Below are 27,731 nucleotides of genomic sequence, written 5' to 3'. Positions count from 1 at the left end.
AATGTGTGGGCCGGGATAATTGGCGGTTGCATTTTGGGACCAGTCCTCCTTCCACGTAGCGTAAAAGGCTGGAACTATCGGCGTTTCTTGCGGGTGACTTTGCCTCTCCTATTGGAAGAAGTGCCACTGATGATTCGAAACGCTATGTGGCTGCTAGATGATAATGCTCCAGCCCACTTCGCCGTTAACGTCCGTAGGCATCTCAATTGTGTCTTCCCTGGTCTATTTATCGGACGAGGGGGTCCAGTTGCATGGCCTGCTCGTTCACCGGATCTCACCCGCACGATTTCTGGTTATGGGGCCACCTCAAAATTATTGAGTATGCAGAGCCCATTTCAGATGTGGAGACACTGGAACAGCGTTTTCATGCTGCCTTTCGACACTTGTCGAATGCGGCCCGGCTGATGTGAACGCGTGAGACAGAACGTGCGACGGCGCCTACACGCATGCATTGAGGCACATGGAAACCATTTTCAGCACTGTTGCTGCGCGGTAAAGTGCTTATTGGACCGCAGTCTCTGTAACAATGTATGACTGAATAAATGGTCTCTGTCCTGGAAACCACGCATTTCCGGACCAAGTTCATAAGACCTTTTTTGTTCCTTATCCTCTCATCGATCAGCCCCCAGAGTTTGTACACGGCGTAAAAAATCGCCATGTATAATGGAGATATAATGAGATGTGAGTAATTGTAATAAGAAAAACACTGTCAATCGTTTTATTGGTTTTTATGGTTTGAGTGGTCTTCCTTGGATCTTGATTATTCTAGCACAGCATCCATTTTTCTGTTTGTACACATTATCTTTGTTTGGTTTCTTGTTTCAACTTTCATACCTTTGCAGCGCTTCTGCGATTTTACAGATCTTCGTTCACATCCTTTCTTATTAACATTATTTAGTCTCTTTGGTCCTTTGCTCAAACACTCACGTTTTGCTTAGGATCTATTCATATCATTTTAACGAATCAATTTTCCTCACAGATTATTTTATTCTACGCTATTACGGTGGAAAACGATTGACATTCGCCTCCATAGCTGAGTGATCAGCACAGTAGAATGCCATGCGAGAGGCCCGCGTTCGCTTCCTAGTCGGGTGAGAGATTTTCTCTGCTCGGGGCTGAGTGCTGTGTTGTCTTCCTATCATTTCATCGTGCAGTCAGCTACAACGACTTGCATCGTGTGAGCGGTCTCCATGACGAGAGGCCCTACCAACATACAGATGAAACGAGTGAGAAAGTTTCTCACATCGTAATTACTGTACGTGCTGACTGAATTTTATAGTTCAGTTCCCTCTTTGCCCCTGAACGAAGATATACGGTTAGGAGGGAAAAAATAAGCTATTGCTTTGACCTAAACATATGGTTCCCATTTCTGTCTTTCTATTCTTTTTAGCGATTCTTTCATTCCTTCAAGACTCAATTACGCCGTTATAATTGGTTTGCCTTCTTGCTTTATCATAGTAATGCTTTCATTATTTCGTTTTCCTTCTTGTCCATATCAATATTTTAAGACAAATGTCCTGTCTTCATAACGTTTCGTTATGATGGCTCTCCTAATTACTACAATTAGTAATATTTATCTTATTTTGTAATGTTATGTTAACATTGTATTTAGTTATTTGCGGTTCCCATTAATAGGTAATAGGTACATTACAGTTCACAGAGACCATTGTTTGTATGTCATGCATTTTATTTTACTGTCTTTGCATTCTAGATCTCCCTTTTTATACTTTTTACTAGAACATATGCATTGTAAATTTGTATTAAATAATGAATTAGATTCGTATTCTACTGTAAGCTTGATGATTTTATCGATTTGTACAGGGGCTTGAAGATGGTGCTGGTTGGTTGCTTGGTTGGTTGACTTGTGGAAGGGGACCAAACAGCGCAGTCATTGGTTCCATCGGATTAGGGAGGGATGGGGAAGGAAGTCGGTCGTGCCCCTTCAAAGGAACCATCCTGGCATTTGCCTGAAACGATTTGGGGAAATCACGGAAAACCTAAATCAGGATTCCCGGACGCGGGTTTGAAGCGTCGTCCTTCGGAATGCGAGTCCAGTGTGCTAACCACTGCACCACTTCGCTCGGTGAAGATGGTGCCAGTGACGTCCTGGAATTGGTAGCGTAATAAAACTACGCAATAAATTTACGACTGACATCTTGGGTTGTCGGGTGTTCTGCCGGATATCAGCGTCGTACTTGCACGATATTTCGGTCACGTAGCTCGTAACCTTCATCAGGTGCGACCTGAGACTGCTCCTCGAGTGGACCTGGTCCAGTATTTATGGCTATGGCCTTCCCCCTCCACCAACGGCTGCAGGCGCTTCCTCTGTGGTCCGCGCCCATTCCCTGCGACCTGCTGGAGTGTTGCTGCTCCGTTTTCCGTCCGCTGCGGTTCTAGGTGTTCCCTCTGCGGTCCGCGCCCACCAAACCCGCTCCTGGGGATTTCATCTACGGTCTGGGGTACCAAGCGTTCCCCCTGCGGTCCGCGCCCGCTCACCACGACCTGTTAGAGCGTTGCCGCTCCGTTTTTCGTCCGCTGCGGCTCTGGATGTTCCCTCTGCGGTCCGCGCCCACCATTCCCACTTCTGGGTGTTCCATCTTCGGTCTGGTGCGCCTGGCAGTCCGTCAGGGGCTCGTTTTCCATCTCCATGTCTCTGGTTCTTCTGTTTGTGTAGTGTTGCAGCTGGCCCCGTTGCTCTTTTAACAATCCAGAGCCGGATCCCAGGCTCTGCTTAGCTGGTACCCTGTGTCACGGTTCATAAGATCGTCAGCCATTTTAATTTCTATCGATTCTCTTATAACACTGTCCCAAAATCTGGGTGTTTGTGTTAGAATCTTTGTATCCTCATACTTCATGGCATGATCTAGTTCTAGACAGTGTTCAGCAATGCCTCTGATGTTCTTTGCACCTGATCTTCACACACACTGATTTATATCTACAGGCCAGCAGCTGTCACCACCCTGCACAGAAGAATGGGGTTCTGAAGACTTTGGTCCACAGAGCACGTGCCCTGTCAGACCAAGAGAATCTACCTATAGAGATAGAACGTCTCAAAACAGTTTTCTCCAAGAATGGATACACGGACAGACAAATTGAGAGGGCACTCCAACCAGCAACTATACCACAGGTTCCTGAAGAAGACCAAGATGAAGCCAAGAAGGTGGCATATCTGCCCTATGCTGGCTCTATTTCTGCCAGAATCAGTAGGATCCTCCGTAAACACAATATCAAGTGTGTTTTCTGTCCATTCAACAAGATCAGGGGACTGCTGGGGAGTGTCAAAGACGACCTGGGGTTACGAAAACCAGGGATTTACAATATACCTTGTCAATGTGGCATGTCCTACATTGGCCAGACGACCATAACTGTGGAGATCAGGTGCAAAGAATATCAGAGGCACACTAGATTAAGACAGGTGACTAAGTCAGCCATTGCTGAACACTGTCTAGAACTAGATCATGCCATGAAGTATGAGGATACCAAGATTCTAGCACAAACATCCAGATTTTGGGACAGTGTTATAAGAGAATCGATAGAAATTAAAATGGCTGACTGTCTTATGAACCGTGACACAGGGTACCAGCTAAGCAGAGCCTGGGATCCGGCTCTGGAATTGTTAAAGGAGCAACGGGGCCAGCTGCAACACTACACAAACAGAAGAACCAGAGACATGGAGATGGAAAACGAGCCCCTGACGGACTGCCAGGCGCACCAGACCGAAGATGGAACACCCAGAAGTGGGACTGATGGGCGCGGACCACAGAGGGAATGTCCAGAGCCGCAGCGGACGAAAAACGGAGCGGCAACGCTCCAACAGGTCGTGGTGAGCGGGCGCGGACCGCAGGGGGAACGCTTGGTACCCCAGACCGTAGACTGTCCCTGTCACTTATCCATACGGGTCTGCCCTGACCCGTGTCGGGAGCAGGCTAAGCATACACTGCTGTTCCTGCATAATCCTGTATCTGTGGAGTGGCTTCCTCACCGTACGAATTGGCCTGAGGTGTTTGCTGGGGTGGAGTTGTCCGCTCTCTGCCATTAGATATTAATCTCGTAACAGGTCAGGCCAACGCGTGGTTGGCTTGTGGTGAATAGGATGGCCCAAGTCCCTAATGAGCCTATTGTCGGACTGTACAGTCCGCTCATAGAAGAGCCACGCCGATTGTTTAAATCGGTCGCGGAGGAAGGGGATGCCGGTTTGGCGGTGTAGCCGAGCGGTCGAATAGAGCCACGGTAGGCGCAGAGCGAGCTTGAGCGCCCTGTTCTGCACCCTCTGCAGCTTGTTAATGTGAGTGTCGGCTGCGTTGCCCCAGACCACGGCCACATATTCCAGCACTGGACGAACCAGCGCCAGGTACAGCGTGATGCCGTGGTGGGGAGGCAAGGCAGACGACGGGTTGAGCAGAGGGTACAGAATGCGTAGGCGTCCTATTGCTCTGCCCCTGACGTCCTCGATGTGGGCTTTCCACATTAGCTTCTGGTCGAGAATGACTCCCAGGTAGCGGCCAGTCCTGCTCCATGCGATGGGGCTTCCCATGACGGTGACTGGCGGAAGATCTGGTGGCAGTGGTCTTCGTGTGAACACCATTGCCTGGCTCTTCGCTGCATTCTGTTTCAGGCGCCACTTGGTCGACCACACACCAAGGGCCTCACATCCACGCTGGAGCAGGCGGCGCATCTCGACCGCCTTCATACTCCGCACGAATAGCGCTGTGTCGTCGGCGTAGAGTGCCAACTTCACCAGCGCCACGCGCGGAGCGTCGGCCGTGAATAAAGAGTAGAGCAGGGGGCCGAGAACGGACCCCTGCGGCACTCCAGCTCGGATGGGTCGGTGCGTGGACGTCCCCTCGTCCACGCAGACGTGGAAAGTCCTGTCGGCCAGATACGACCGGAGTAGGACCCCGTGCGACGTCGGGACCCCGTGCACAAAAAGTTTGTACATGAGGCCGTCGTGCCACATGGAGTCGAATGCCCTGGAGACGTCGAGGAACACCGCCCCAAGGTATTCCCGCGTCTCCAGGGCGCGCATGGCCTCTTCCACCAGCTGCATCAGCTGATGGACTGTGGAGTGACCCCTCCAGAAGCCGAACTGCTCATCCGGTATCACTCCTTCTGCTGTCATGTGGCGAAGCATGTGCCTGGCGTAGAGGCGTTCGAACAATTTGGAGAGGGCCGGTAGCAGACTGATGGGTCTGTAATTGGCAGCGTCACGTGGGTCCTTGTTCGCTTTGGGGATGGCCACACAGAGGGGTGGACACCAGAGCGAAGGACCTGGTTGAAGATACCCACCAGCAGCGGATGGGCCCCTGCTGGAAGGTTCCTCAGCAGGTGGTTGGTGAGCACATCAGCGCCTCCGACCTTCCTAGTATTGAGCGCCTTCAGCTGTGCGGCCACCTCCGCCTCGGAGATGGCTTCGATGACGTCCCCATCATCCCTTGCCTCCAGGAACACTGGGAGTTGCTCGGCTACCTGCTGGATGTGATCTTCATCCAGATTGTCGTCCAGCGGGGTGAATGACGATTGGAATTGGTCCGCCAGGACACCTGCTTTTCCGTCTGGGCTGCAGACGACGTCTTGCCCAACCAGTATTGGTGGTATGCGCTGTCGTCGGCGCAGGAACGACTTCACCGTGCGCCAGATGCTGCCATCCTCTGGGTTGAGGGAGGCGACAAAGGCCGACCACACGCTGTTCCTGTGCACCTCGGCCACTGCTTTGATGTCTCTCCTCCGCAGGCGGTTGAGGCGTCGCTTCGTCGCGGGTTGGTGGGTGTGCTGCCACTCCCGGAACAGCCTGTTCTTCTCCCTAATTGCTTCCCGTATCGTCGGAGGCGGTAGGTTGCGGGAGAAGTCCCTGGGACCCTCTGGCGGGAGAGGACACGCAGAGTGGCGTCCGCGCCCACTGCGTCTGGATCGGGTGTGTCCGCGATCGATTCCAGGACTATCTCCTAGAAGTGCTCGCAGTCCATACGCCGGTACATCTGTCGGCGTGGTGGCAGCGTGGCTCTGGCGACATCTATGTCGAAGACCACCGGCAGGTGGTCTGACGACAGTGCACACCGTGTGGAGGCAGTCGTGTGGTGCCCGATGCCTTTTATGACTGCGACATCGAGTATGTCCGGCCGTCCCCTGGCTGGGTAGATTGTGGGCTCCTGTGGGCCCAGGATCAGGGCGCCGTTCCTCGCGGCAGCGCGGGAACGTCAGCGGCCACTGACATTCATGAGGCGGGAGTTCCACTCCGGGTGCTTCGCATTGAAGTCACCCGCAATGAACACCCTCCCCCCAACTGTCAGCAGCGCGTCCACGTCCGCCTCCTGGAGGTGTCCGCGTGGTGGCCTGTATATTGCCACGAACGTGATCTGCCGGCCGCGGTGGTCTAGCGGTTCTAGGCGCGCAGTCCGGAACCGCGCGACTGCTGCGGTCGCAGGTTCGAATCCTGCCTCGGGCATGGATGTGTGTGATGTCCTTAGGTTATTTAGGTTTAAGTAGTTCTAAGTTCTAGGGGACTGATGACCACAGTAGTTAAGTCCCATAGTGCTCAGAGCCATTTGAACGTGATCTGCCCGGCTGTCGTCGTGACCGTCACCCCAGTGGCTTCCAGGGTTGCCAGGTCCAGAAGTTACACCTGGTGGTGCCTGAGTGATGCACGTACATAGATGGTGGTGCCACCGCCGGCTGTTGACCTGTCATTGCGGTAGCAAACATAGTTGGAGCAGGGCAGAGAGAGAGCCCAGAAGGGCTCCCAGGTCTGCGGCTCCTGGTCCTGTTGATGGTGCAGGTACAGCCGCAGCGGCGGGCGCGGGGGCGGCCGGGCGCGGCGTCGCCGTCGCGTCCGTTCGCTGGACAGCGCGTCCAGCAGCCTGCGGCGCGGGAGTGTTGAGTGGACGGGCAGTGCGTCGTCCATCCTGGTGGTGGTCAGCCTGGGAGGCAGCCTGTGGGGCTGACGAGCCAGGCGCGGTGGATGGTGCGGTCTCGTTCGAGTCCTGTGGCGGAAGTGGCGGGAAGGCCGCTTGTCGCCTCGTGGTGGCGTCAGCGGACTCCCCCTTGGTGGCGGAGGCGTAGCTGGTGCCAGGTTGCACCTTCCGGGCAGGTGCTGATCGTCCGTTCTGCCGTGTGTGGCGGCGGAATGCAGCGCAGCCTCTGTAGCTCGCCACATGTGGCTCGCTGCAGTTGCAGCATTTTGGCGCCTCCTCTCTCTCCTTGTACAGTCCCGACTCTGGTGGGAGTCGGCTCACTTGACACAGTGGGCCAGCATGGAGCAGTAGCGAGCCACGTGGTCAAGGCCCTGGCAGGAGAAGCACTGGGCGCGCCTCCCCTTGGCCTTGAGCGGCTCCACTTCCACCCCAATTCGGGCCACCATCTGCAGCTGGAAGATTTTTCGGTTTTCGAAGTTGTCTGGGAGGACAACTAGGAAAAGAGGCATGTCTCGCCTCGTCCTGGGCGATTTCATGATGGTCACAGAGCTGGCCATGTAGCCCAGCGCCGCCAGTTCTTCTTTGAGGTGCGAGGGCTCCATTTTCAGCGGGAGGCGGTGGAAAACCACCTTCAGCTGCTTCACGGGCTCCGCATTATGTGTAAAGCAGTGTAGCTTGTCGGTCTCAATGATCTTCATGGCTGCGCGGTATAGGTCTCACCCGACACATTTGACCTTGGCAGCGGACGCAACTGTCTCAAATTTATCAAGGAAGGACTTGTAAGTGCCCGTCCATGAGACAGTTATCGGCGGTGGGGCGGGTGCCCGCCTCTTGGGTGGCTCAGTGGCCTCCATGGCCCCTGGCTCGTCGACATCGATGAATGAGTTCGTCATCGGGAGCAGCTGCACTGTTTGGAGCCGTTTGGGCCGAGCAGTGTGCCGCCGCTTCAGGACGGTGAACCCGTCGTCTGGTGTCTGGTCTACCTCAGTGGGGGCAGGGTCGTCTGCCATCTTCTGCTTCTGGCTTCTCCTGCAAGCAGACTGAGAGAACGTGGAGGAGCCGTCCTCCTCTATTGCTGCTGGCCTCTTCCTGGAGGGCTGCGGCGTTGCCATGGCTTCCGCCTCGAGCAGGTCGCCAAGGTTGGCCTCTACGATAGTGTCGTCACGTGGCAGGACGGTGACGTCTTCTCTCGTCACGCCTGGAGGTACAGTTTCCGGTATATCTGTGGCCTCTTCACTGGAAGAGACCCGAGTGGCAGCCAGCAGTGCACCAGTTTCTTCTGGAACTGGGACTGGTGGCGCAACACTCATCGGGGCCGCCGCTGACAGAACAGTGTCGTCTGTATTCAACACGCCTGTCAAGGCTCCCGACGGTACTCGTTCCTCTTCATTGATCACGCAACCGAGTGACTTGAGGTACTGGTGGAACAAGTGGAGAGCTCGTTCGTCGGTTGCTCGTTCCCAGTAATCAGTATCCCGTGACATTCGGTGCAGGATGACGCACAATTGCGCCGCTGTAAGCGGGCCTGTTTCCCTAGAATATGCCGTCTCGTGGTCCATTGTCGTTTGCTGCGTCGTCGTACGTGGGGGGCCGGATGGGGCCGCAGACGGGGCGGACTCGGTCGCCTGAGCCCGTCCCGCCTGGCGGCGATCCGCCACACCCTTCGCTTGAGTAGCATGGTCCTGCTTGCACTGCATCGCTTACTCGAGTGCGTGCCCAGACCGTAGATGAAACCCCCAGGAGCGGGTTTGGTGGGCGCGGACCGCAGAGGGAACACCTAGAACCGCAGCGGACGGAAAACGGAGCAGCAACGCTCCAGCAGGTCGCAGGGGATGGGCGCGGACCACAGAGGAAGCGCCTGCAGCCGTTGGTGGAGGGGGAAGGCCATCGCCATAAATACTGGACCATGTCCACTCGAGGAGCAGTCTCAGGTCGCACCTGATGAAGGTTACGAGCTACGTAACCGAAATATCGTGCAAGTACGACGCTGATATCCGGCAGAACACCCGACAACCCAAGATGTCATTAGATCGCCGGGAAAGCCTGAAGAGTTACATCAAATTTACGACTGGTGGAAAATGAGTTTTCTGCAGATGTCAAAATTCATTCCTTCCCCGGCTTGTATCATTTCTGCAGTTCCTTTTCTCTGGGGCTGCACAGGAGATAGTCCGTTTTTGCTTGTGACGGACCGCGAGATCGAGTCCGTAATAAACTATGCTGGTTGATCTATTTCAATAAAACTCGTCTTTGGGTAAGGAAATAGTTCGAAAAATAGCTGCGCATCAATACGCCACAACAAATATCTGAAAGGCCAAATACTTCTTTAAACTTGGAATAACAGTAATAACAAAGACTTTACTTTCATTTCCATGCCAGTGTTAAGTAACAGCACGATTTTTCTGTAGCTGGTGCTGAAATTGCTGAATGATGCCTAACACGGCGTCTAGTGCTACCAAATAAAGCAAATCAGTCCTGGACCCGGAATAGAGCTCTCCATTTCGAGTTCTACGTAATGCGAAAATCTACATGCTTCATCAACTACACACCCCTGTATTCAATGAAGATACTTGTCGGTCGCGTGATTATACTGCCGTAAGCGATATCATGATGTTGACCGCAGTTTTGTTATAGACTTTTTATGTGGCTGATAGACACGAAATCTCGCCGGGACTTTTCCTTCGCCCGGGGTGGGTGTCAGGACGTTGATGTGGGTCTTTTGGGATAGCTGCAACTGGAGTCGTAGTCGTAATGTGAGTGTTGTTAGGGGGAGGGGAGAGCTGTATTTCACTAAGGACCAGGCACCTGGCAGTGTGTACAGCGACGCCTCTGTCTGTCCGCCGAGCAGCGCCGGCTGAAGCTGCTGAGCCGCCCTCCGGACGGGGCGGGTCCCTGCTGGCCGGACGCTGTGTCGGGGGTGCTGCTGCACGTGCTCAGCTACGCCATCCGCCACCAGGAGAACGGCCTCAGGCTGCTGCTGCGCATGCGCGCCTTCGCCAAAGTTGCACAGGTAAGAGTTGGACCTGCCCCATATGTAATAGCTCTCTGGAGCAGGGTATTTTCCCAGCTAGACTGAAGTATGCCATTGTTAAACCACTGCATAAAAAAGTGGATACGTCTGATGTCAACAACTACCACCCAATCTCTCTTCTGACTGCCTTATCCAAAATTCTTGAAAAAGTAATGTATTGTAGAGTAGCTTCACACCTTTGTAAAAATGAAGTTTTAACAAAACGTCAGTTTGGTTTCCAGAAACGTTTTTCAACGGAAAATGCTATATGTACTTGCACTATTGAAATATTAAATGCTCTGAGTAACCGAAAGTCACCCGTTGGGACTTTTTTGTGATCTCTCAAAGGCTTTTGATTGTGTAAATCACGGAATACTTCTAGATAAGCTCAAGTACTGTGGTATGAATGGGACAGCGCTCAAATGGTTTAAATCATACCTAACTGGAAGAGTGCAGAAAGTTGAAATACGCAGTTCACATAATATGCAAATAACTGGTGATTTCTCAAACTGGGGAACAATCAAGAATCGGGTCCTGCAAGGTTCGGTCTTGGGTCCTCTGCTGTTCTTAATATATATTAATGACTTGCCATTCTATATTCACGAAGATGCAAGGCTGGTACTTTTTGCCGATGATACAAGTATAGCAATCACACCCGACAGACGAGAATTAACTGGTGAAATTGTAAACGATGTTTTTCAGAAAATCATTAAGTGGTTCTCTGCAAATGGGCTCTCATTAAACTTTGACAAAACACAGGATATTCAGTTCCACACAGTAAATGGAATGACACCATTAATAAATATAGACTTCGATCAGAAATCGGTAGCTAAGGTAGAATATTCGAAATTTATAGGTGTATGCATTGATGAGGGGTTGAACTGGAAAAAACGCACTGAGGATCTGCTGAAACGTTGGAGTTCAGCTACTTATGCTATTAAGGTCATTGCAAATTTTGGCGATATACATCTGATTAAAATAGCTTACCACGCCTATTTTCATTCTCTGCTTTCGTGTGGCACCATATTCTGGGGTAACTCATCATTGAGTAAAAGAGTGTTCACTGCACAAAAGCGTGTAATCAGAATAATTGCTGGAGCTCATCCCGCAGACACTTTTTTAAAGAGCTAGTGATCTTCACTGTAGCCTCAAATATACACTCCTGGAAATGGAAAAAAGAACCCATTGACACCGGTGTGTCAGACCCACCATACTTGCTCCGGACACTGCGAGAGGGCTGTACAAGCAATGATCACACGCACGGCACAGCGGACACACCAGGAACCGCGGTGTTGGCCGTCGAGTGGCGCTAGCTGCGCAGCATTTGTGCACCGCCGCCGTCAGTGTCAGCCAGTTTGCCGTGGCATACGGAGCTCCATCGCAGTCTTTAACACTGGTAGCATGCCGCGACAGCGTGGACGTGAACCGTATGTGCAGTTGACGGACTTTGAGCGAGGGCGTATAGTGGGCATGTGGGAGGCCGGGTGGACGTACCGCCGAATTGCTCAACACGTGGGGCGTGAGGTCTCCACAGTACATCGATGTTGTCGCCAGTGGTCGGCGGAAGGTGCACGTGCCCGTCGACCTGGGACCGAACCGCAGCGACGCACGGATGCACGCCAAGACCGTAGGATCCTACGCAGTGCCGTAGGGGACCGCACCGCCACTTCCCAGCAAATTAGGGACACTGTTGCTCCTGGGGTATCGGCGAGGACCATTCGCAACCGTCTCCATGAAGCTGGGCTACGGTCCCGCACACCGTTAGGCCGTCTTCCGCTCACGCCCCAACATCGTGCAGCCCGCCTCCAGTGGTGTCGCGACAGGCGTGAATGGAGGGACGAATGGAGACGTGTCGTCTTCAGCGATGAGAGTCGCTTCTGCCTTGGTGCCAATGATGGTCGTATGCGTGTTTGGCGCCGTGCAGGTGAGCGCCACAATCAGGACTGCATACGACCGAGGCACACAGGGCCAACACCCGGCATCATGGTGTGGGGAGTGATCTCCTACACTGGCCGTACACCACTGGTGATCGTCGAGGGGACACTGAATAGTGCGCGGTACATCCAGACCGTCATCGAACCCATCGTTCTACCATTCCTAGACCGGCAAGGGAACTTGCTGTTCCAACAGGACAATGCACGTCCGCATGTATCCCGTGCCACCCAACATGCTCTAGAAGGTGTAAGTCAACTACCCTGGCCAGCAAGATCTCCGGATCTGTCCCCCATTGAGCATGTTTGGGACTGGATGAAGCGTCGTCTCACGCGGTCTGCACGTCCAGCAGGAACGCTGGTCCAACTGAGGCGCCAGGTGGAAATGGCATGGCAAGCCGTTCCACAGGACTACATCCAGCATCTCTACGATCGTCTCCATGGGAGAATAGCAGCCTGCATTGCTGCGAAAGGTGGATATACACTGTACTAGTGCCGACATTGTGCATGCTCTGTTGCCTGTGTCTATGTGCCTGTGGTTCTGTCAGTGTGATCATGTGATGTATCTGACCCCAGGAATGTGTCAATAAAGTTTCCCCTTCCTGGGACAATGAATTCACGGTGTTCTTATTTCAATTTCCAGGAGTGTATATATTCACTTATGAAATTTGTTATCAACAATCCGAACGAATTCAAAAGTAATAGCAGTGTACATGGCTACAACACTAGGAGAAACGACGATCTTCACTACCCAAGGTTAAATCTAGCTTTGGCTCAGAAGGGGGTAAATTATGCTGTCACTTACCTAATAGGATCAAAAGTCTGACAGATAGCCATATAGCATTTAAAAGGAAATTAAAAGAATTTCTTAATGGCAACTCCTTCTACTCATTAGATGAATTTTTGGATATAGAAAGCGGGTAATTTCCCCAGCACCCACAAAAAAAATTAAAAATATTAAGTGTCATGTAATATTTTGTGTAATGTAATATCTTATATACACACCTTTTATTAACCTGTCACGTTCCTCATCATTACGAAGTGTTCGTATTCATGATCTATAGAACAAGTACTAATCTAACCTAACCTTCACCTCTTCCCACATTCCCAACAGCGCTGCCCTCAGTGTAGGCAAATCTCCAGTCCTTTCAGTCTCGCTCACAGCTGTAGAATAAAGCGAACGTTTGCTACTTTAGGATTTTTTCTTCAGGTACGCCGACAACATTCACTTTTTACGACTACATATAGATTTGCACCTGAACAGCAAAACTCACAACCTGAATTTAACGAAACCCGAAAAGCTGTACACTTCAGACGAAGCACAATAAAAAAATGAAGAAACTATTTCATTCAGATTCACTAATGAATTGTGATCCCTTTTTTAAACTCAGTTCAAGACGGATCTTTAATAGAGAACAGAATCGTCTTATAAGAATTATAGCCAGTGTCCTCTAGACATCAACAGACAAATTTGATCACATTTTCACGATGTTCTTCGTCTTCAACAATATATCTCTTTCCTCAAAAATAATAGTGCAAATCGTGATTATTATACATTGATCAGAATCAAATCCTACAGATATTTCAACAGATTAACATTAGCACAGAAAGAAGAAAGATTGAAAGACTTTTACCTTACAGCTATCTTTATCGATTATCATCATAGCATCCACTTTAACATCCGTTAAACGGCCAAGCTAAAGGCGGCTAGACGTTAATCAGACTGTGGAAATCGGCATCATTTGAAAATCTCATATTAATCTAACACCTTAATGATATTTCATTAAAAACTGCCGAATCAGTTATAACTCAGCATGATGATTTTACCCTTCCTGGTACATTTTTATTTATTTATCGTATGATGATACAGAGCTAGGATCAAATAAATAATTTTAAGCGTATACAGTGTAAGGAATGACAAGCAAAATACAGATACAGATTCAAATGTTCATAGTATTATACTAAATTATGTACACATTACACAAATTCTTAGTTTTCTAAGTCCAGTCTGTTCATCCAGGTGATGCATGGCGGATGTCATTTATTGATCCCCCGAATGGGCAAGGTTACTCGCGTCCGTGACATACCCAAAGTCACACGTGCCTCCAGGGTGGAGCTAAATGAGTAACAACAACAGGATGAGACCGAACTGCCCGAAAAGGCCTCCCGGTCATAGAATGCAGAGCAAACAACCAAAAAGTCCTACTCAGGACGTACAAGTTTGTAGAATTTCTCCAGGTACAGAAATAGCGCGTGTTGGTCCCTATTTGCGCCCACGCCATACACAGCTGAAACAAAAGTAAATAGTTTCATGTTTATCTTACTTTTTCCGATAGAAAACATTTTCTCATCTCTGACAAAAATCAAGTCCATGGATAAAATTCACTAGAGCTATCTAATCTATTGAAATTGTAGACGTGTGTAGAGACGTCACTGACGCGAAACTAAACTGATGCCTTACTACCCGCTTCCCCCCCTACCCTCCCCCACCCTCGTGTAATATTGCGCTGTGTACACGTGAGTGAGGCAAAATGCATAGAATCTGAGCACTTCATTGATCAACATGGTTTGTAACCGAATATTCATCATTTGGAATTGGAGCTCTTGTATTTTTCGCGTTTGCAGTTAAAATTGTTGGATGTCAAGTCCACCAGATAGGCAAGACACCGTTTTCGCAAAGATACGAAACATGTTTCCGCACCTCTGTGCCGTCATCATTGGGTTTCATGCAATCTCTAATGTGAACACCTTTTACTAAATGATTACAAAATTACAGAAATATTTGGTTCAAACAAAAATTTGTTTCTTTTACTTAATACCTTTACATTCGGTTTGCATGGTTTTGCAGGACCACTTGCGTATTATTTCTTACAGGTAGCTTGTCATCTGCAACCAAACGATGTTGATGAGAAATTTTGTTGGGAGTTAACCTATCACTTTATGCTTTAAACGTAATTTAGTTAGTCGCGGTATTTCGCGCATATATTCGTTTTTACTTACATTTTTGTGGTAAGCCCTTTTTTCTCAGCATCCTAATGAGGTGTTGGGAAACACACGTAAATATAATACATATTTTAAGGAATTTGGTCATAAAAAGCACTTTACACTTCACCAAAACACACTGTAATCGTGGTTATTGTGTGTCCCAGACCAGTCAGTGTTCATTTGTTCACCAGTGAGTTTGGGGCCAAATCTGAATTTTGTTTGCATTTTATCTTTGTGTGTGTGTGTGTGTGTGTGTGAGAGAGAGTTCTTTACATTTCTTAGCTCTTTGTGTTGTCTTTTACACGGTGTTCCTTTAGTGTGTAAAATGGTGAGCCTTTGCAAAGTGTAGTGTCTTTTCTGTAAAGTTTCTTTAATGTGTTAAATAGTGTGTCGTTGCAGAGTGTAGTGTACTCATCTATGAACTATTTTTCTTCTGCTATTAGCTCCTGCATATGGAATTTTTCCTCAGTGGTCAGTTTGTTGTACACGCTGTGGCTGGGTCTTAGTATTCTTAAGTCTGTTTCTATTGTAGATGGTTGGTGAGTGTGGTCTATTAGGTGGTCAGTAAATTTGCTATGGAAGGTCTTGCTTTTTAAAGCTCTGAGATGTTCCAAATATCTGGTTTTGAAGTTTCTGCATGTCTGTCCTATGCTTACTGACTGGCCAGTGTTGCATTTGAGTTCATATATTCCTCATCTGTTGCATTTATCTGTGGGTGTTTCTTGTGTTCTGATCTTTTCCTGTGTTATGTTCTCTGTCCTGTATCCTATTTGGAGTCCCTGTTTCTTTAATATGTTGCCTATTCTGTAAACAATTTTGCTATTGTAGGCAAGTATGTGCCATTTCTTTTTGTGTCTATGTTGTTGCTTTGCTGTGTCTTGCATGTGGTCTTTGTTTGTGTTTTGTGTTGTTCTGTGTTCGGTGAGGACATATGTGTGTGTGTGGTATGTTTATTTCTATACTGTTTACATATTTTTTGGTTTAATTTGTCTACCATAAGGGTATCATAAACATTTTCTACTGCTATTTGTTTTGTCCTATTTAGTTCTTCTGTGTAGTTCTGTTCGCTTACGGGTGTTCTGTTTAATCTCTGGAGTATGAATCTGAAGTTTGCTTGCTTATGTGTCAGTGGGTGGTTTTAGACGTAGTGAATGGTGGTCCTTGTGGTTTGCAGGTTCCTAAATATTGTGAAGTCATGTGTGTTGTTTGTTTTTTGTATGGTGAGATCTATAAAATGTAGTGTGTTGTTTGTTTGTGTTTCTAATGTGAACTTAATTTTTGGGTGTAAGTTGTTTATTTCATTGTGTAGCTATTCTTTGTATGTGTGTGATTCATTAATCAGGTATATTACGTCATCGACATAACGGTACGAGCGTATAACTTTGTAGTTTTCTGGTTTTATTGTGTGTCTGAAGATCATATTCTCCTGGTTGTTCATAAATATGTTAGATAGGAGGCCACTAATCGATGATCCCATTAGCAGTCCTTCATGCTGAGAACAAAATTCTTTGTTGAACACAAAATAATTTTGTGATGTTATGGTGTTTTTGTTCACGTGCTTCCGCAAAGCAATGACCTGTAAGTGTGTATTTTACTGTGGAGACCAGTGGTTAGGAAATTCATCGTAGTTTTTGTTTTTGCATAAGTCTTGTGAATATCCTTGTGTAGGGCGGATTCCTAGTGTAAATTTTCCGTGTAGAGAAATTTATTTCTGTTTAATAGCTTGCGATCTCAGACTACAGTGAAAAATCTGCACACCAACTTTTGGTGTTACTCTATTCCCCATTGGTATTTTTCAAACTCAGTAGCGCCATTTGAGACCTTATATCTATTTTATACGCAGTACGATATGGCTAGGGACTATACTTGTTGTGAGCGGACACAAGGAGAGTTGGCTGCTATCCGCAAACAGCTGGAGGCTGCGTTGGCTGCCGTCGACAAGCTTCTAGCTAATGCTTGAAGTTGCGGTGACGTCGGGGCGCCAGTGATGAGACCTGCGACACCTTTGGTACCACTGGAATCCCCTGGAGACCCGGACGTCGTTGAGAGGGTGTGGCAGACACTGGTGGGTTCGCGTGCACTGGGCGGAAGGCGAAAGAGGGAGTAGGCAGTGCGGCTAGCTCCCTACGTCTTAGCAATAGGTACGAGGTGCTTCCCAGTGTTGATGGTAACCCTGAGCCAATACGGGATGCCTTTCCTGTTGGGTCAGCGGTCGATTTTCCTGCCCAGTCAGTACAAGTACAGAGGGTGGGTAAGCTAGTCTTTGGGAGCTCCAATGTTGGGCGGGTGATGGAGCCCCTTAGGGAGATAGCAGGCGAGGCGGGAAATAATTCCAGTGTGCATTCTGTATGTTTGCCGGAATGTCTCATCTGTGATGTGGAGGAGGCCCAGCCGGCGGCTATCGAGCGCACTGGGTGCAATCGGCTACAAGTAGTGCAATTTTTTTAGTACTGTTTGTGTCACTTGGGCTAGGTGGTAGAGTGGAGCATTTCAGAAGTTGATGACGGGCCTTAATGGAATATTATTCTTGTGAACCTTTGTCAGGGAATTTCGGGTGGGTGCTTTTGGATTTTTCTATATCGTCTTTTTTATCTCGCCTTTTGAGAATGTATTTTTGATGTTTTTCAGTGTCTGTTGAATGTCTTTCTGGTACCTTGCTGTTGTGTCACTGGTCAGTTTATTGACGTTGCTGTCTTTCAGAAACTCTAGTGCCTTATCTGTGTATTCCTTTCCATCCATAATTACAGTAATGTTCCCTCTGTCTGCTCTCGTTACGATGGCGTTGTTTTGTTTTAATTTTTGTTTTAAGTTGTTGGCTGTGATTTCCTCTGATGTTCAATCCTTAGAGATAATGGTGGATTTGCGTGTTCTGATTATCTGTGTTATTTCTGCAGCTACTAACTGTCTTGTCAAGTTTGCATTAAAATTTGGTGTGTTCAGTCTTTCTTGTTCCTTTATAACGTTTTCAGATTCTGTTATGAGGTTTTCTATTGTTTTGTGTGACATGTTCGTGTTAATTTTTCTTTTTTTCTAGTGGGCTTTTTTCTTGTTTGATAAGATTTATGTTAGTTAGGTTAATGATTCTGTCATGGAATTTATATTGTTGGTTGTGATCATTTTCAGTGAGTCTGCTTGTGCTGTTAATTATTCTGTTGCGCTTTCTGTTCTGTTTCTTCTGTTTTCCTTGCATTACTTTATGTATGTATGCTTTTTCTCTCTCTGTTATTTCCTCTAAGTGAGCTGGTATTGTAAATTTTTTGGACAATTCTAAATCTGTTTGGTAAAGTTCAATGTTGAGCGACTGCTTTTTCGCATGTAATTTCCTAATTTCCTGCTTTAGCCACAACATCTCCACTTTCTTTTCCACTTTCTTTAGTGCAGATGACATACTATTAACAGAGTTTTTGATATAGTCTGGAGTTACGTTATGAGCTAGGCAATTTTTATTAAAATTTATATTGAGGGTTGTCTTCTGAAGTTTCGTTAAGGTATTCCTGAATTTGTTGCAGAGCTTGCTGGGGAATACCTGGCTGGACGACGAGATATTGAGCATTTGGATTTGCAGCTCTTGTATTTTGCGCGTTTGCAGTTAAAATCTTTGGATGCAACGTCCGACAGTTATGCAAAACACTGTTTCTTTAAAGTTCCCAAGCAAAAAACACCCACAGATAAATTTAACTGATCAGGAATATATGAACTCAAATGCAACACTTGCCAGTCAGTATACATAGGACAGACATGCAGAAACTTCAAAACCAGATAATCAGAACATCTCAGAGCTTTAGAAAGCAACAGCTTTCATAGCACATTTATTGACCACCTAATAGCCCACAATCACCACCCATCTACAATAGAAACAGACTTAAGAATACTAACACACAGCCGCAGCCTATACAGCAAACTGACCACTGAGGAAAACTTCCACACACAGAAGCTAATAGCAAAGGTAAATAGATCATAAAGGAATACACTACACTCTGCAAGGACACACTATTTAACACATTAAAGAACCTTTACCGGAAAGATACTACACTTTGCAAAGGCTCGCCATTTTACACACTAAAGGAACACCACGTAAAAGACAACACAAAGAGCTAAGAAGTGTACAGAACTCACATACACACACACACACACACACACACACACACACACACACACACACACACACACACACACAAAGATAAAATGCAAACAAAATTCAGATTTGGCCCCAAACTCACTGGTGAACAAATGAACACTGACTGGTCTGGGACACACAACAACCACGATTACAGTGTGTTTTGGTGAAGTGTAAAGTGCTTTTTATGACCAAATTCCTTAAAATATGTATTATATTTACGTGTGTTTCCCAACACCTCATCAGGATGCTGAGAAAAAAGGGCTTACCACAAAAAATGTAAGTAAAAACGAATATATGCGCGAAATACCGCGACTAACTAAATTACGTTTACAGCATAAAGTGATAGGTTAACTCTCAACAAAATTTCTCATCAACATCGTTTGGCTGCAGATGACAAGCTACCTGTAAGAAATACACTCCTGGAAATTGAAATAAGAACACCGTGAATTCATTGTCCCAGGAAGGGGAAACTTTATTGACACATTCCTGGGGTCAGATACATCACATGATCACACTGACAGAACCACAGGCACATAGACACAGGCAACAGAGCATGCACAATGTCGGCACTAGTACAGTGTATATCCACCTTTCGCAGCAATGCAGGCTGCTATTCTCCCATGGAGACGATCGTAGAGATGCTGGATGTAGTCCTGTGGAACGGCTTGCCATGCCATTTCCACCTGGCGCCTCAGTTGGACCAGCGTTCGTGCTGGACGTGCAGACCGCGTGAGACGACGCTTCATCCAGTCCCAAACATGCTCAATGGGGGACAGATCCGGAGATCTTGCTGGCCAGGGTAGTTGACTTACACCTTCTAGAGCACGTTGGGTGGTACGGGATACATGCGGACGTGCATTGTCCTGTTGGAACAGCAAGTTCCCTTGCCGGTCTAGGAATGGTAGAACGATGGGTTCGATGACGGTTTGGATGTACCGTGCACTATTCAGTGTCCCCTCGACGATCACCAGTGGTGTACGGCCAGTGTAGGAGATCGCTCCCCACACCATGATGCCGGGTGTTGGCCCTGTGTGCCTCGGTCGTATGCAGTCCTGATTGTGGCGCTCACCTGCACGGCGCCAAACACGCATACGACCATCATTGGCACCAAGGCAGAAGCGACTCTCATCGCTGAAGACGACACGTCTCCATTCGTCCCTCCATTCACGCCTGTCGCGACACCACTGGAGGCGGGCTGCACGATGTTGGGGCGTGAGCGGAAGACGGCCTAACGGTGTGCGGGACCGTAGCCCAGCTTCATGGAGACGGTTGCGAATGGTCCTCGCCGATACCCCAGGAGCAACAGTGTCCCTAATTTGCTGGGAAGTGGCGGTGCGGTCCCCTACGGCACTGCGTGGGATCCTACGGTCTTGGCGTGCATCCGTGCGTCGCTGCGGTCCGGTCCCAGGTCGACGGGCACGTGCACCTTCCGCCGACCACTGGCGACAACATCGATGTACTGTGGAGACCTCACGCCCCACGTGTTGAGCAATTCGGCGGTACGTCCACCCGGCCTCCCGCATGCCCACTATACGCCCTCGCTCAAAGTCCGTCAACTGCACATACGGTTCACGTCCACGCTGTCGCGGCATGCTACCAGTGTTAAAGACTGCGATGGAGCTCCGTATGCCACGGCAAACTGGCTGACACTGACGGCGGCGGTGTACAAATGCTGCGCAGCTAGCGCCATTCGACGGCCAACACCGCGGTTCCTGGTGTGTCCGCTGTGCCGCGCGTGTGATCATTGCTTGTACAGCCCTCTCGCAGTGTCCGGAGCAAGTATGGTGGGTCTGACACACCGGTGTCAATGTGTTCTTTTTTCCATTTCCAGGAGTGTAATACGCAAGTGGTCCTGCAGAGCTATGCAAACCGAATGTAAAGGTATTAACTAACAGAAAAAATATTTGTTTCTGTAATTTTGTAATCATTTACTAAAAGGTGTTCTCGTTACCGATTACATAAAACCCACTCATGATGGCACAGAGGTGCTGAAACATGTTTGGTAACTTTGAAACCACGTTGTTTTGCTTAACTGGTGGACCTTACATCCAATAATTTTGTAAACGAAATTGAAATTGGAACTAGACAAGTATCAGTTTATTTATTTACCATCACCAGCATTGTTCCCATTTCTGACAGTCTGTGCTGAGAACAGAGTGCATATATTAGGATGTAACGGTTCCATTCTTTTCGTTTCTTTTAAACAAGATCTCTCCACTGATCTACGTTCTCGATTCTGCCCATGAGTATAATACTCAGGTCAACTAATAGCTCTCAAGTAAACGCCCGTCACCCTACCACCATCACCATCGACAAGTGTAAAACATGCGTTCACGCATCTCAGTGTATGAGGACACATCTCCTGGACTATGTACCGTACAGTGATATAATTTTGCGCATACATTTCAGTGGTATACATGCACAGTGTCCGCAAAGTGTGTTGCTACTTGAGTGAGTAAAGCAGCAATAAGTTACAACGTCATGCCTGATGCTAAATTTTTACTGTATGAAGAGCGAAAATATACTAAGCGATGAACTTCTCCTCCTTTAATTATTTTGTTGGGGAGTTTGGGGGGGTGGGAGGTTGCGGGGTCAACGAGAGAAAGTTTCGAAAAGTTTTGAAATAGTGTGTAAACTTTGTTGGAGGGTGCTAAGTGCCTCCATTCTCAAATATTGGATGGATACGGGCCTGGGCAGTTTGGACCGTGTTTTACGCTGCATCAATACATACACACAGTTTCTAATTTTAATACTTTGGTTATTGCATTAAATCTTTAACGAACGATTGAATCTCGTAATGGGTAGATTATTGCAGCATTTTAATTTTCGAAATTCGGTCAAGAGTTGCATCACGTACATAAGAATAAAAATTCTTGTTGCCCATAGAAACCTTTAGATAAGTTACTGCAACTGAAACCTTGTGATCGATTTAACCATTCAGTTGATGGAATGGAAGCGACCTTATATGAGCGTACGGCGTAACCTTCTTAGATCACTCTTGTATTCTTCTCACTGGAAAAATTACTCTCTCGTATTCTTAGTAGGTGTCAACATGCTGATGTGCTATTCTGGGATTCCTAAAAAAAAGTGGAAAAAGCACACATATTGTCTCTTGGATAAGAAAAACCTATTTTTCTATTTTAAGAATTTGGACGACGCATTTATAAATTCGGTATAAGAACTAAAACTCCACTGCAGTCCTTGCAGGTATTAATAATTTCTCATTTTATGGCACAAAAGTGAGTTCAGTTGTTTTGTACCACCATCGTTGCCCACCTTCTGTGCTCTCTAGTCTCAAAATTCAGAATTTTATATAGAGGACGTCTTTCCTTAGAAAGTTTTCCCGTTGTGCATTTAGATTACTTACTGACAAGTTTGCAGCTTGAAATGCTTGTAGAAAATTCCTCCTTTCTCAGGTCATTCTTTTTTGCACATATACACACACACACACACACACACACACACACACGCACCCGCACGCACACACACACACACACACACACACACACATGCATGCATGCACGCACACAGGAGGAGATAAGATTTATTTACTCAATGTTAGTTTGTACAGACGTGCCACAGACAGTTTGCGAGTTTTCAACAACAGAGGGACCATGCGTGGCTGTACAATTCATATTTCATAACTAACTGGGTTTAGTCCGAGCTTCCAACAGCATTATTTGTCTGAAACACTGCAAGCTGATGCAAGTTTTCTCTTATGAAATCGAAAAGGAATATTTCCGTTTTCCTTATCAACTGTGGGCAATTCATTCGTATATCGGTTCAACTACTGTTTATTACTTCACTTATTCTAGACAGGAAACGGCGATACCAGAAAATAATTCTATAGATGAAATATACGGAGTGTGTCAAGACTTGCAATATTTATCGCTTTTATTTCTACTGCACTACAGCAACAAGAATCGATTCGTTGACACGTAATTTTCCGCACGGACCAGTAAATGTGAGACGATTAATGTGAATATATGGTTGCACTTGAAGAGCTATGCGTTATTGAAGCAGCTTGTCTACGAAAATAACAGACGGAACGGTTACTGAACGAGCCACTTTGCGCACGTGCTTCATGGAACATAATAAAGAAATCCAAAAAACTGGAGAACTGAGCTTCCGTTTGAGAAAAGGCTGGCGATGTTGCGATACGTACAACAAAGTATTTGCAATATCTCCCTGTGTGTATAGATAAGAACATAACTGGAAGTCACATAATAGATGTCATCCTACACACTTTAGTTCATAAACTTGTACTCTGCTGGTTTTGGTGATCATGACGTCAAAAAAGCGAATTTATTTGGCATATTTCGATTCTTTAATGTGATACAGACTAATATTTTGGAAAATTTCTAATTCGCCAGGGTATCCGAGAGCGCTAACGCGCTGCTTCCTGGACTCGGGTAGGCGCGCCGGCTCCGGATCGAATCCGCCCGGCGGATTAACGACGAGGGCCGGTGTGCCGGCCAGCCTGGATGTGGTTTTTAGGCGGTTTTCCACATACTGCTAGGTGAATACCGGGCTGGTCCCCACATTCCGCCTCAGTTACACGCGTCGCAGACATGTGAAACACGTCCACACTATTTCACGATTTACACTCGACGCAGACAGTTGAGGTACACTGATTCCGTCCTCGGGGGTACGGGGTGGCGGCAGGAAGGCCACCGGCCATCCCTAACACTGAAATTGCCAAATCCTTTGTAACCACGCCGACCCTGCGATCGCTGCGGGACTATGGCGTAAGCGAAAGAAAGAAAGAAAGATTCTGGAAAAGTTCTAAATCCCATTGCAGAAGAACATGCAGTAAGAATCACAACTGTTATATTGTCGGAAATGTTCTGTAGACAACTGCTTAAGCAAATCGTAATATTATCAAAAGCATCACAACATATTTACTTCCTTCAAATGTTTGGGTTAACAGTCGTTCGACACTTGAAAATACGCCAAAAAGCAAGTTGCACATGTCGTCTCATACCAAGACCGTTGCGCAACAAGAACGGCGCATCGTCAGACAGTTCTGCTGAGGCACGGGTGACAGATGCATCGCAATGCGCAACTAAAAAGGCCCGGCCACTGCAGACATTGTCCAAAGGCGAAGTATGCGGAACAGTGCGATTCTTGTGGCTAAAACGTCCACATTGCACACAGATTCAATGTGAATTCTGACATTATGTGGACCAAATGCAATGTCACATCGAGCGTTAGTGAACGGGGTCAGCAATTTTAACGAAGGCAGCACAGACATGGGTGATGCAGATCGAGAGATCCAGATCTTGAACCATGCGATGTCCATCTTTTCCGCAAGCTGAAAGAACATCTGGAAGAAAAGATATTTTCCAACGATGAGGTCGTCCGCACAGCTGTCCTGGAATGGTTCCTTGATCAAGGAGCGGATTTCTATCGCCGAGGAACCGGACGACTGGTAGAACCTGCAGACCATTGTTTACAAAGACTTGGTGAGTACGTTGAAAAATAATGTCACGCACCCGTGTCACTTTGAAGTGTAGTGCAGCATTCAATGAAAGTTACTTGGCCTGCAATAACAATGTGTAACTTATTTTTTGGAGTCCCCTTGTAACAGAATCGTTCATGAATGTAACATCAAAAACAAACATTATAGCTGCACTGTTCACAACTTAACTTGACCCTTGCACAATAGAGAGTGAGCCTGACATACCATACCACTTCCATATTGAATTAAATTTGCTTATAGTCAAAACTAAAACACGAAAACAAACTGTAATCATTTTCGCTTGACAACTCCTTTCATTCCACAGAAGAATTTTTGTTGTTGTTGTTATTGTGGTCTTCAGTCCTGAGACTGGTTTGATGCAGCTCTCCATGATACTCTATCCTGCGCAAGCTTCTTCATCTCCCAGTACCTACTGCAACCTACATCCTTCTGAATCTGCTTAGTGTATTCATCTCATTGTCTCCCTCTACGATTTTTACGCTCCACGCTGCCCTCCAATACTAAATTTGTGATCCCTTGATGCCTCAGAACATGTCTTAGCAACCGGTCCTTTCTTCTAGTCAAGTTGTGTCACAAACTCCTCTTCTCCCCAATTCTATTCAATACCACCTCATTAGTTATGTGATCTACCCATCTAATCTTCAGCATTCTTCTGTAGCACCACATTACGAAAGCTTCTATTCTCTTCTTGTCCATACTACTTATCGTCCACGTTTCACTTCCATACATGGCCAAACTCAATACAAATACTTTCAGGAAAGACTTCCCGACACTTAAATCTATACTCGATGTTAACAAATTTCTCTTCTTCAGAAACGCTTTCCTCGCTATTTCCAGTCTAAATTTTATATCCTCTCTTCTTCGACCATCATCAGTTATTTTGCTCCCCAAATAGCAAAACTTATTTACTAGTTTAAGCGCCTCATTTCCTAATCTAATACCCTCAGCGTCACCCGATTTAATTTCACTGCATTCCATCCTCGTTTTGCTTTTAAATAGCTAATATGTGTGTGTGAATGTGTGAATTCTGAGTCCGTGCTTCTGTTAATCTGCTTATACACAAATTAAGAAATGTGTAAATATAATTTTAAATCAATGTAAATGGCTAGCATTAGTCATATTTTCACTTGACAAAATGTACTCTTTTTGTACAAGACATCACACGTCTAACACTTCGTATCGATACTTTGGACTCGATCCCTGATACATACAGATAACAAGTAACTACCAGACGAGTGGAGTGTGAGGTTGCTTATGCGTAAAACGCAAGGAACGAACAGCCGTCTGTTTCCGATTTAGGTGTCCATGTTGCCCCATGAAAGCCTTCGCTCATCGTCTGGTGATACGTCAACCAAGAACTAATAACATTTTTCATACAGTGAAGGCTTTCACGACCGGATGTTTCAGCTGCCGAGAATTCTTCCGCGTTGTATGGCCATGGCCAAATAACATTTTTACTAGAAAGCAATGATGATTATTATTATTCTTTTAGTATCGATAGTATCGTATTACAAAATTAGACACTGTAATTGTGCCTAAGAACAAATATACATAAAAATATATCAAATATACCATAACGCCCAAAATTCTGTATCCTCAAAATCTTGTTGATGGGCTTTGAACAGATAGTCCATAAGTCAGAAAAAAGATGATTGCAGAGTTGCTAATCCACTACAATCATAGATTGCCACGTCAGTTACCTATACCTCCCGCTCCAAGCTATCCTTGCATTGCGCAACTCCGGCCGCCATTCTGTTTAATGTCTTCATATCCTGCAGGTGAGTCGTAATAAGCAGTACGAGCTTGCTCTTTGCAATCCTAAGGTTAGCCTCACCAAAGACGTATTTAGTGGCATCTGCAATATGATGGAACAGGCTCCACCGTCCGCGGGAAGGTCTAATAATTTCCGAAGGAAGGAAAATTAGAGTTTAACGCCCCGCCGACAGCGTGGTCATTACAGACAAGAGCACAAGCTCGGATTACGAATGGATTATAAAAGAAATTAGCCGTGCCCTTTCAAAGAAACCATCCTGGCATTTGTCTGGAGCGTTTTAGGCAAATCACAGAAAATCTAAACCTGCCGTGCACCATTGAATCACGCGGTGGGCAGTGGTGGCAATGTTTTGGCTCATCAGTGTGTCTTCAGTGCAATGACACAACTAACGAAGCGCGTTTGATTTAAAAGAAGAATATGATATTGGCAACTATTAAAATAGCATCAGTTTGGCAGCGCAGAGCAGTGCGATACAACCACTCTTGTCGTTAAAGCACGGATGTAAATGCCACAGACGAAGGATGTAAGAAGTTTGAGTACCAAACTCGTGTTTTAGTATTTTACAACGGCCACTAAAGTCATCTTTTAAAAATGATAAAACGAAAAAATTTGTTTCGAAGCACTGGAAGGAATTGTACTGTAGCGTCTGAGAGGGCAGCGTTTTGAGCTTGAATGCCTTACCACTATTTGCCAACTAAGAGTGACTACAGATTCTAAATACAACTGCATCAGCGTGATTCACCTATTCTCCCATAACAACCGGGTAGTTCTTTCATTTTATAAAGATAATTCTAAAAGTCTACAGTCGTTATTTTACTAGTGCCTGCCATTAGGCCAAACTAAACACTAGTTCTTTTTGCAGTCCTAATGTTGGGCGCCAGTTATGCCGTGGTCTTTCTGTCATATCAGCCACTATTTAACAACCGCTGGGTGCTTGATTGCCGAAAGTAAGCTAAAAATATTGAAATTTAGAAGGCTGGGAGCAGATTACATAAAGCAAAAGCGGTAGAATAGGGAACAACGTACATTATAACAAAATAATGTTGTAGTAATTAGTATTACGAATAGAACTAGAACACAGTTGCCCAACATATCTCAGAGAGCTTTGCGTGTATGGAAGATTTTTATACCCTACTTACGGGACTCCCCGAATAAAGCGAACATTACAGATGTTCGTCAGGCAGCTGAATAAAGTTTTCTGCCTTATGGTGCGTTGCCATATTCGCCAGGTTTGCATCTAGATGCCCTGGCGAGCAGTGTCAACTGGCAAAGATGAATGCAGGCAGCTCAGAAGACTCAGAATATCTGTATCAGCCATAAACTTCTTGTGTGTTGTAGCTCTTTCCAATTTTTTACTCTTCTGCCTTACTCACCTTGTGTGACTCGAGTTCTCGTGCATTTGGTACACTGGCCGGACCTAAAAAGTTACTCTGGTAATGAGGGAAGCAGTTACCCGCTGTCAAAGCTAGTTATTCCACTCCAGTTTATCGGTTGTTCTTTTCTGTTGCCGCTGTTTCTTGCATT

This window comes from Schistocerca serialis, chromosome 1, assembly GCF_023864345.2.
Source record: "Schistocerca serialis cubense isolate TAMUIC-IGC-003099 chromosome 1, iqSchSeri2.2, whole genome shotgun sequence".
NCBI classification, from domain to species: domain Eukaryota; kingdom Metazoa; phylum Arthropoda; class Insecta; order Orthoptera; family Acrididae; genus Schistocerca; species Schistocerca serialis.
This window is presented reverse-complemented; position numbering follows the sequence as displayed.